Consider the following 10,804-nt stretch of genomic DNA (forward strand, 5'->3'; position numbering starts at 1 on the left):
GTAAGAAAAACAATGTGCTTTCATGGTCTCTTAAAATATCTCAGGAAATATCAGCTCCTAGCTGCCCTGAAGGTATCTGCAGGAATAAGAAATCTGAAGTGTGTGTCCTATTAATGCTCTAGATCATGCTAATTCTTATCTCATCCTGAAATAAGTTCCATCTTTTAAATACAGAACCAGAATTTTCAGGTTTCATCCTGCTAGCAAGAACAAATATTTTGTGTCCTTTGTCCATGTATAATCTAACTTTTCTTGTACAAAATATGATTAAACATTAAAAATGGTACCTTTTAGGCTTATTCCCTGTTTTTTTCAATTACAAGATAAAACACACTAGAAGGAGAACCAAAAGAGAGCAGGAAATGTCTTTACCTTGGCTGTGAAGCTTGTTTACCACTTCATAATCCAAGCCTGGTGTATGAAAGAGAATAATCCCTATGCCCTGAATAGAAGTCCATGCCTCTAAATCTAAACACAATTTACAAAAAATGGGACTCCTTTATTGTCATGTCACTGTGGCAAAATGGCAGCACAGACTTCTGTGAGGCCACCAGCAGGGCAGATCTACCCTGCAGTCTCCTGGAGCCCACGCTAATGCCCTGTACAGTCAGACAGAAGCACAGAAACAATGCTGGAGTCATGTGGCAACCAAAGGATCCCCTGTACCTGACTCAAGAAGATGCTTCCTGTGATGCGGGAATGTTAACAGTTATTGCCTCCTTCAATGGTAAGAGGATGTGATTAGTTCTTACTATAAATAAAGCAATATTTATCCTCTGATCTCTGTGGCTGCATTTGAAAAATTCTGGAGCAGCAGGGCTGCATTTGTGCCGTACTTGTCTATATTGTTGCATCAAAAGCCAATCATGGAAAGGATGTGAGAATGTTTGGGGTATTTTGACTTCTCTGCTCTGTTGCATATGACAGAGGTAGAAGGTAAGGATCAGCTATTCTGTGGGGAAAAATCAGTGGACCTACATGAAAGCTTTTATCAGTTTAGGCTGCCTGGGAACTAAAACTTAAGGGTTTTTTAAGAGGCTAAAAATTCCCCCTAAATTTCAAATGTAACAAGCCAGAGAGACGTCTGTGTTACAAGGTAGCTGTAAAACCTATGTAGTTTCCTGGGGCTGTGATTGACTCACTGTAGATCAGATGGGGGTGGAAGAATCAACTCCATTTTGGAATAGCTTGGGAGGATTCTGAATTTGGATTTGTGCATCAAATGAGGATTTTGTAAGCATTTTTAAAACAAACAAGCTTTTTGTTTGTTTTAATGTGTTTTCAGTTATGAGGGGATCTCAGTTTTGGTTTTGCCTTCTCTCCCTCTTCTACCCCAGAAGTTACCAGGGAGTTGATCTGAACTTTGTTCCATCAAAAATGAGAATCTCTGTAAATTTTGTAAATGTTTACAAGTATGGTATTAAGCCTATCCCAGCCTTCTCCTATTAAATTAGATTATTTCTGGTCACCATCATGCTCAGTATCTAGGCTTTGTCAATTAGATACAATCCAAGGAAAAACAGAGATGTCAGTTTTTTAAGTGTACCTTAAAGTATCAAAGACATCTGTAAAACCCTGCTGTGGGTCAATAACTGGCAATTTGTCTTGTGAACTACTAAAGAAAAAATAAAGCGGTTTTGTGTTCTATTGCACTCTGTTTTGAATCACAAAAGCATTTTACCCTTTGAAGGTTGCGTACAGACTGATGGTAGTGTGCGTATGGACCCAGAGTTTTTCAAAATCAGGGGGCAGTTACTGAGGGACAGAGAGCCTCCAGCATTTTTCCAACCTTGCTTATATGTGTGGTGAATGCTTTGTTACGGGTTCAGAAACAAACTACCACCTCTTGCTTGACTGTTATGTTCTTTGAACTTTCCAGAAGCAGACTGTTCCTACATTATCAGTTAAACGAAAATTTCACTCTCTATGCTAGTAAACATTTCAGTGCAAATGTTTTCATCCTCTGAGAGCTGATTACCAAGCTGTTATTTATTTTATGCTTGAGAGAAAAATGAAGTGACATTTTGTTTCTGGCTTTAAAAAAGAAATGTAGGGTTTTTTCTTTTGAAAAACAAAAGCTTTTTTTTTTTACAATTTTTTTTTTAACTTTCCAACAACAGATAGACTGCTTTTGGAGAGGAATGATTTTGGTAGGCAGTTATTCACTATATTCAATGGAATTGAAATTCTATTCTCTCTCAGTTGGCTGTGTGTTTAGGTGTTGCCTTCCCAAAGCAAAAGGGACTTTACGGAAGAAGATGCTTTGGGATCACTTGGGCTGGGATGTAACACATGGTGTCTATATTTGGCACAACAATGCTAGGCAACAGAAGACATCTTTCCAGTCTGCTATTATTACTTCAACCTACTCCCTACATCAGAAACAGGCTGATTAAACCCTTTTTTGTTAAAGCTCCAAACCATGGTGATTTAACAGAGAGAAACAGAAGAAACGGTAGTTAAAGAGAATTTAAATAGCTGATGTTTTCCATTTGGATGGTATGTATTTTCAAACCTATAGCTGCCTCAACTGTGTTGTGCTGTGTTCATTATATTTGGTGTATCATACTTGGCGGTCCCTTGGTTGTTTTTGCTGGACTACTTGTTTACCTCTCCTTCCTTTAGCTGAAAAGTGAAACTCTAAATATATGGGAAGCTGACATCACATGTTCTTCTTTTTATATCTGTGTCCCTATGTATTTACATAATTGCTGGAAGTAATTAGCAGGAAGAATTGCCTAAAGAAGAAGATATTTGTGCAGAGAATGTGTAAACTCTTGTGGCATATTTCCTGGGGAGAGATCTCTGCTGTATAAAACATCTAGTTAAAGCTCTTGGAGACACTGGGATGGGTGCTTCTCAGCACCCAGATGTTTGTACTGTGTTTTTTCTGTTGATGGCTTAGATGAAATGATGAATTACTTCTTACCAGGGGGAGGTCCTGATGATGCCTCAATGAGGAGAGCAGATGATAAGGTGCTTACCGCTCTTTACATGGGCAATTTAGTAAACTCCTGCAGCTTTCAGAAGTTATTGCACTACATTCAATGAGTTGACAAATGTCACCTGGCTGAGAATAGGGTCTCATGCTTATAGATGTTCTTTGAGATTTATAGACAAAAAAACACTGCAAAAGAATTAGTTATTTGTAGAAGATGAGAACAGTTTAGAATAATCGACTTTCTGGTGGGAGGGATTTTTGAATCTCTGCATTTCGTACAGATTTATATAATGCCATGTTTCTCTTTAGAGCCGCTTGGAAAATAATATAATTTCAAGACAACAAAGTAACATTTCAAGAGGGACTCATGTTGGATAAACCCAACTCAACACATGCAAAGTAATATGCTACCTGAAATGTTCTTTTACCCCATTTTCTGTTGACACCAGAACGAATTTTTACTCTTTTTAATGCTATGTATTCCAAAAGTCCTTCTTGAGGAATCTTATTATTTGTTCCATAATGGCAAAACAGCTGTGACAATAAAGAAAATCAGTCGTGGAAAGGTTAACGGTATTTCATTCTCCTGTATTTGCACTGAGTGTAGTCAATCACCATTTTTGAAGGTAAGTAAGGAAGTTTACCACAGAAGGAAGCCTATCTTATTGGTTATTTCTACTGCTTCACATCCTATTATAAATTTATTTTGTATGCTTTTATGTCAAACTCCTCCACTGAAACACAGACTAGGGATGAGAAAATGGAGAAAATCCAGTTGTTTCAAGTCCTGCTTTGATTCTTTGATGCCACTAGCTGATGCCACATGTCATTCTGAGTTGACCCAGTGAAGAGCTGCAGCTTTCAGAAGCAGATGCTGGTCATGATGTGTGCCATCAGAAGCAGAGGCCTGCACCTGTGGTGCTGATTGACAGGAAGACTGATCTCCGCATTTCTATCTGCCCTATCTCTACACAGTTGAGGTTTATAAACATTGTTCACAAGGTATTTTGTGTACACAGTGCTCATTTATGTAAGATAAAAGCCTAGACAGAGGAAGAGAGATACAAAAAGACAAATATTTAGTCCTTCTTCAGGTACTTCTTTCCTTGAGACAAACGTGTGACTTTGTTTTTACAGCTAATCTTCTATAAAATCCCTTTACTATACATTTAACTCATTTTTTACACCCACTACCCAATGCCCAGAGGCAGATCCTTCTCCAACTCACTCCAAAAAGCCATTATCCCTTGATGTTTCTGAAAGCATAAGGACAGCCCCCATCTGGAGTAAAGCCTTGTGGTTTGAGGGGTGAGCTGGGATTTACTTCACATCTGCAATGATCTCCTCCAGTGAGCCCCCTTTTCTTGCTAGAAATGATAGAGGGAATATCCACTTCCTGTTGAATTACCCCTGCAAGACTAGTGCAGAGGAAGTGGCTCTTATCTTGCAGCTTTCTGTTATTTCCGCAATTGTTAGAAACACTTAATTCCTTTCTGGAAGTGAGTGAGTTGCCAGCAGAGCTAAGCCTTGTGGGGTTAGATTGATGAGGGGAAACCTATTTTTCTGACTGCCCTTCTGTTTTTCTGCCTGCTAGCAAACAACAGTCAATACAAGTAGCTGCAGGAATCAAGGTGATCTTTTATCTCCCCAGAGGAAAGTTGAAAGCTCCAGCTGAGTAAAATGATGAGGAAATGGAAACAGAATTGCTGGGTGGGACAAATCCAGGTAAGGGTTTCACATTTCCAAAACATTTTACTTTTTAATAAGTAAAATGGGAGTTGAAAATTCAGATTGAATTGCCTATGACATCTATTTAAAAAAGGTTTTTTTAGGAATAAAGAGGTACCTTTCAGGATTAAATACAAACTATAGTTTAAGAAAATGCTTTGGAAAAGCCTGTTTTAAAATGCAAAGAACAGTGTGACTCCAGCTCCAATTTAAAAAGTCTTTTGCGTTGCAGGAGATTTGGCCATTAATGCCACACTGACTTGTAAACTACATACTTGCAGACCTATCCTCTTATATTTGTTCCTTGGTCTTGGCAACTGAATTCACAACATGCACCTGTTAGCAGTCTTCTACACCTTGCTAATAGGAGTTAACGCAATTTTCTTAAGCTAGAAAATGATGTGTTTTATTTAGGAAAAGCCTATGGATCAAATGTTTCAGCCTAAAATGTCATTGCTTACATCTGAATTCAAGTTAAGCTAAGTTCTGGGTATTGATGGTTTAACATCTATTTTCCTCTTTTGCTTTGACTCCACAGGAACATACTAACACACAGGTGTGTGAAGGCTGAAACTGCATGTTAGTAGGTCTAAAGCTGGGGGAGAGAACTAAAGTAAGCCTGCAGAATCCTTTCAGAGATGGCTGTAACCATAGCTTTGGCTGGGGTGCTACGCATAAACATTCTGCTCTGGTGATAGCTAATGTTAGAAACACCAAAAGCAGGTCTGTGGCATGGAGAGAGCAGGACTGGGGTGGTCTTAGTGCCTGTTTGTTGATTTAGGCTTGGGCCTGAGAAGAAGCAGGTGAGAAGCATTTGGGAAAAGCCCAAGGATTTATGCCTAAAGACTGTGCTTTTAGTCTGCAATTTTCTGTGCGGTAGCTGTTCGGTGACTTGGGGCACACAGGTTAAGACTGCAACTGGCCAGATACTGGTGTAAACAGACTCAGACTGAGCAGAGGAGAACCTGGCTACATGTTTGACAGTGGAGGCTGGCCTGCTTGTGTCTGAGCTTGTTGGATGGGCAGTGAGCACCTGTGTAGGCAGCAGATCAGTGTTAATGGAAACTGCCTGGGTGGAAATTGGCAGTAAAGCAGAGCAGAATGCTGGGACATGATCCTTACTGCAGATTAATTTTTATGGCCAAGGATATAGCTAAGGCTCTGGAAAAGTAGGATAAAATGCCTGATGCTTTGTATTTAGGATGTTTTCTCCTTTGTCTGGAGCCTGGCTCAGAGCCTGGCTGCTGTGCAGCTTTGGGGCAGCGACCTTACTGAAGCACAAGAAGTAGAAGGATGCGGAGTTGACTTTAAATATAGGTCTGAACTACCACCTTTCCTCAAGGAAGTCATATTCCGATGTCCCAGCCCCACTTCTAGAGCAGCAGAAATTAAATCATTTGTCTGACAAAACCACAGAACCAAAGTCAAAGTCACAGGTCACAGCAAATCAAGGATGTAAGGGCAGTTGGGATCAGGCGACATGCTCTGTTCCTAACTTTCCTCTTGCTGATTAGACAGTAAGAGACCTATGGTCCTCCTTTCATGTCCTGTCAGTCTTGGCTTCTCCAGCAGCACTGAAAACACATGTATGTTAGTAGTGACAGAGACAGCATAATGTGAGGGAGAAACTGCTCACTGGATTCAAAAGGTAAGCTTTTCCCTACCAGGTTGCGATGGACAAGACAGTGATGATCTTCATCCCTGTGCTTTTCCTTCCTCTTAAAGCCTTTGCTATTCAGCACTGAGTTGTGTAGCTACAGACACTATTGGGGTTGAAAGCATCAAGTATTAGCAGAGGTGGTACTTAAATAAACTCTCTTCCTCATATGTGCTCTGTCTGCCCAAGGTCTGCTTGGTGGTGAACTGGAAACAGCAGAAGACTTCATGAATCTACTGCTGCTCTTTGCAGAGCAGCAAAAGTGGAAGCAGAGAAAGACTTCCACCTACTAGACAGCATTACTGTGGTGTGCATGGGACATCAGTACAGGCAGAGCATTCTGACTTTAACCAGTTTTCTAGGAATGTCAGTGGACTCTGGGAAGTGCTATGCTCCTTGCCATATGTAGAAGGAAGCTTTGCACAGTTCTGGATATGTTCTGAAGCTTAATTCTACACCGTGTTCTCATTGAGCTGGCCTTACTCAAAGCTTTTGCTAGCTTTGCAAATCCTCAGGTGTGGCATCATGTTTAATGTATCAAGGTTGTTATCTTCTGGCTCCTCACATTGCTGAAAACCTGGGCTGCTTTTATGTTTGCAGGCTTCAAGCTGTGGGAAAGATCAGGCAGGCTCTCAAGAGGCCTGAAGAAAGGCTTTTTTTTCTGACACCCAACAGTGACACTATCACAGGAAACCAAGCAGACACTGTACCTAATGCTTTGCAGTCTCAGATTTTCTCCTATTCTGTGACTGGATGTTGCTGCCCACATCCTTAGCTCTCACTTGATGCAGAAACTTGGAATGCAAGTGAGAAACCAGAGTGCTGCTTGTGTGTGGGGTCTGGCTGTGTGAAGCACAGGGATCATAAGATCGTAAGAGGCTAGGTTCTTCAGACGTGACAGAAGAGGCATGACTTTAGATGTATCACAGACAGTAACTTATATTTGTTCTTTTTTCCAGGGAGGAAGGGCATCTATCCAAGAAGAAGGGAGGACTACAGGTGAGAATCAATCCAAGCAAAATCACATCTATGGCTAACAGAAGCACCAAAATGTTATCCTTGCTTTTTTTTTTTTCCCCAGATGTGAAAATGTATTCAGTGAGACTACTAAACATGTGATCCATGTAATACAAAGATTCATTCAGGACTGATGACTCATTTAATGACCTGCTAGGGAAAGCTTCAGTCTTCCCAAAGCTCACAGCAGCTCCAATTTGGCACACAGGGAAAAAAAATTCTCACTGGGAGCTGAGTAGCATGGATAGCACTGCCAACATATTACAGCCGTACCAGATGTTTCACAGCTTTGCAAAATTGACTAGCATTGCCTACAGTGTGCTCCAGAAAACTGCTTGCTACGTCAGAAAAGCATAAAATTTTTATTGGACAGCAATGAAAGCAAATGTGCAGTGTTTGTGTGATGACCAGCCAAATCTGTAAGAAAGTTTCAACTTATGTATTTTTTACTTCCCTCCAAGAGAGAAAATGTAAATATGACATGCTGCTAGTAATAGGTGATGAGTCAAGGGAGTAGATGAAACAGAGAGCAGGGAATGGGGGAAGAAGTCTATCTTTTCTTTCTTGTCAATGTCTTATTCACAATGTCAGTCTTGACTTCTGCTGAAGTTTGGTTCTTCTCCTCCATCTCAACCTAAGAGAGGATCAAAGCTAGAGAATACAGCTGAGGCATATTCAGCAACAAATACAAACACAAGGGTTTAGAATCTAGATTAAATGTTGGGAGATGGTAGAGCATCCCAGGCTACTTTTGCTTGATGTGGCAGGCAGCAGAGTAGAGCATAATGGGCAGATGGGACCTTATATATGTCCTTGCTCTGTTCCTAGGGTAGTGCAGCTGAGGACTGCATATTTTTGCATATGCCTCTATATGCCTGAAACTGAGGTCCATGGCATTTTTTCCTTCTGGAACTCTGGCTAGTGCTCTATTTAGATTACAGCTGGTCTCCAGCCCAGCTGAAGCAGCAATTCAAAAAGTAACACACAAACTGCTGGTGAATAAGAATCTGAAGTTTCCTTAAGATGTATTCTGTTTACTGCTAATTAGTTTACTCATGTAAATGGACAAGTTCAACGAGGACATTTCAGAGGTGATGTGTGTGAGAAAATGCCATTTTCTCCTAAGAAATGTACTAGATTTCAAGAAAGAATTTTTGAAGGGGTGCTTGCAAATCCTGATTGGAGTTTTCCCTCAAAACAAGAAGAATTGAGTAACCTCTAAGAAACCTTACTGTCTGTAATTACAAAATCCAGCTGCCTTGACTGGCTTTGGGAAGGACACCAAAGTCACATCCTCTGTTCGGTTGGTATATCTGTGCGAGCAGGTAACTGTAGTAGAGAGGTCAGGAAAACAGACTCAGGTTTCCAATTCAATCGCTCCAAGAACTTCGAGTACTGTGTTCCCAAAATGTGGTCAATAGGCACTTGCAGAGTAATGAAGAAGTAAGTTTGAAAGTGTTGATTCCTGGGTCAGCAACTACAGCTTCTTCTGAGACCTTGACGTGAGTAGACAGCTTTGGAGTTTATTGCTGGGTCACCACAATGAGAGAAGAGAGGCAGGGGGAAGACCCACCTGTTCCTTAGTGTTCCCATAGCCTAGCCAGCCTGCTTTGCAAGGTCAAACTTTGAATGTAGCAAAAAATCAATACAGTCTAAAGCTCCAGACTTAATATTGATTGTGTCTTTGAAATTCTCCTCTTGACTGGTCTGCTATTTTTGTTCATAACTGAGGTTGAAGTCACTCTCCTTGGTACCTGTGGACCTTGTCAGTTCATTCCCAGGTCCCCCAACCACTTTACTTCTGCTCACTTTACAATTACTTTTAAAAGGAGTTCTTTAACATTCTCCTGGAAATAAGAGGAATCCTTTCTGTGCCCCATATCTGTGAGGGGCAAACAATGCAGTCCTATGAGCGGTTGTCTCAATTACAGAATTTGGTTTTGTTAAGATATTGGAGAAAATGATTATGAATTCTTGTAAGTAACATATACTTTTTACAAGGAGAACCTCGAGCTTATAAACACTGTAATACACCTGCCTGCATTTTAATCTGGTTGGATTTAAAACTTTTTTTTTTAAATTTAAAACTTTTTATTATTTACACCTTGCTTTTTGTAGGACTGTAGTCAAGGAGTTGAAAACTTCTACTGTAGATAGGTTCTGCATTTCTTCTTCCATTTGTATTGTGAATGCAAGAAAAACAAATGTTAATTGACAATTATTTTAAATTGAACAATAACTGAGTAACTAATATCTCCAGAAATCCTTTTTTTTTTTTTTCCTTCTGGGTAATATGTGTAAGATTTAAAGCAGTACAGAATTTAGACTGTCAGCTTGAACTTTCTGGGATTTCATTGTCCATGACGATCTCTGTTAAAGAATCTCTGACTTTGAAAATAAAGCCTGGTTTTCACTGTATTTATAGTGTTATCTGTATTTAAAGCACACAACAAGCTAAAGTGGGTAAGTTGTTCAAATCTGTGGAAAAATTTTCTTGTGTAAAACTGTACCTGGTCTACAACAGACTGCAGGGGAGGACAGTTTGTGCTCTTCTTATGCAAAGAAGTTACACAGCTTTTGGAAAAATGTATTTTAAAGATCAGGCTTCTGCCTTTAGGAAAAAAATTCTTCTGGTACGTCTTCTTCTTTGGATTCAGCAAGCCAATGAGAATAGGAAATAAAGCATAAGGATTAACCCTCTGGAGAAGACCACCCAATTTCATACTGGAGATTTTACTCTTCAGCATGTTGCATGGATATTACTTACACATAAAGTGAAAATTTCTCTTGCCATTAAAGACGGAGAAATGGAAAATATGAAGTGCAAGGGTGAGATCTTCTGTTTGTGTGTTCTTTGAGTCTGATCATGTCTGGTGAATATATGACTGTCTGTCTCCTTGGTCTCAAAGACTTCAGGATCGCCAACAGTTGTTCACAATTTTGACAAAATTTTGTACTTAAGAGCTAATATGCTGACCTCTGTAGCTGTCAGCTGTAGTCTTCACATGTGTGAATTAGTCCAGAATTCTAACCATTGCTCTCTGTAATACACACCTGAAGTCTTCCATCAGGAGAACAAATTTTATCCCCTTAGCCTTTCTTCATGTTTCAACACTAGTGCTGCAAGAATTATTTCATTATAGAAACTCAAAGGTGGTCTTACTTCACTAAGGTCAATGCAAAATTATTTATTCTCACTGGTCCTTAGGAGTATTCGTGAGTGCTCTAGAGTGCCAGACATTCAGCATGCAATGCTCAAGGTCCCCAGCACACTTTCTTTTTTCTTTTTTTTCATCTCCGTGCCTTCCAGTGGCTCATGAAACTGTCTGGTTTCTTAGGAAAGTACTGTCTGTTGGGTAAGGAAAAGTTCCCAACAGCTATCAGCCTTCGTTATCAAGAGATTTGCATGCTAACACATGTCCAGAAGAACACAACATTTCATCAGGCCTCATCACAGCTCT

General features: G+C 40.0%; 1 long non-coding RNA gene across 1 annotated transcript; it reads left to right on the plus strand.

Moving 5' to 3' along the window:
- Positions 1-2,274: 2,274 nt before the first annotated feature.
- LOC108446999 lies at positions 2,275-10,160 on the plus strand. The gene is made up of 4 exons (XR_001862356.1): positions 2,275-2,499; positions 4,536-4,666; positions 7,286-7,325; positions 7,408-10,160. It is a non-coding gene; the product is annotated as an uncharacterized LOC108446999 (long non-coding RNA).
- Positions 10,161-10,804: the final 644 nt, after the last annotated feature.

Source organism: Corvus brachyrhynchos, unplaced genomic scaffold (genome assembly GCF_000691975.1).
Source record: "Corvus brachyrhynchos isolate BGI_N302 unplaced genomic scaffold, ASM69197v1 scaffold22, whole genome shotgun sequence".
Taxonomy (NCBI): Eukaryota; Metazoa; Chordata; class Aves; order Passeriformes; family Corvidae; genus Corvus; species Corvus brachyrhynchos.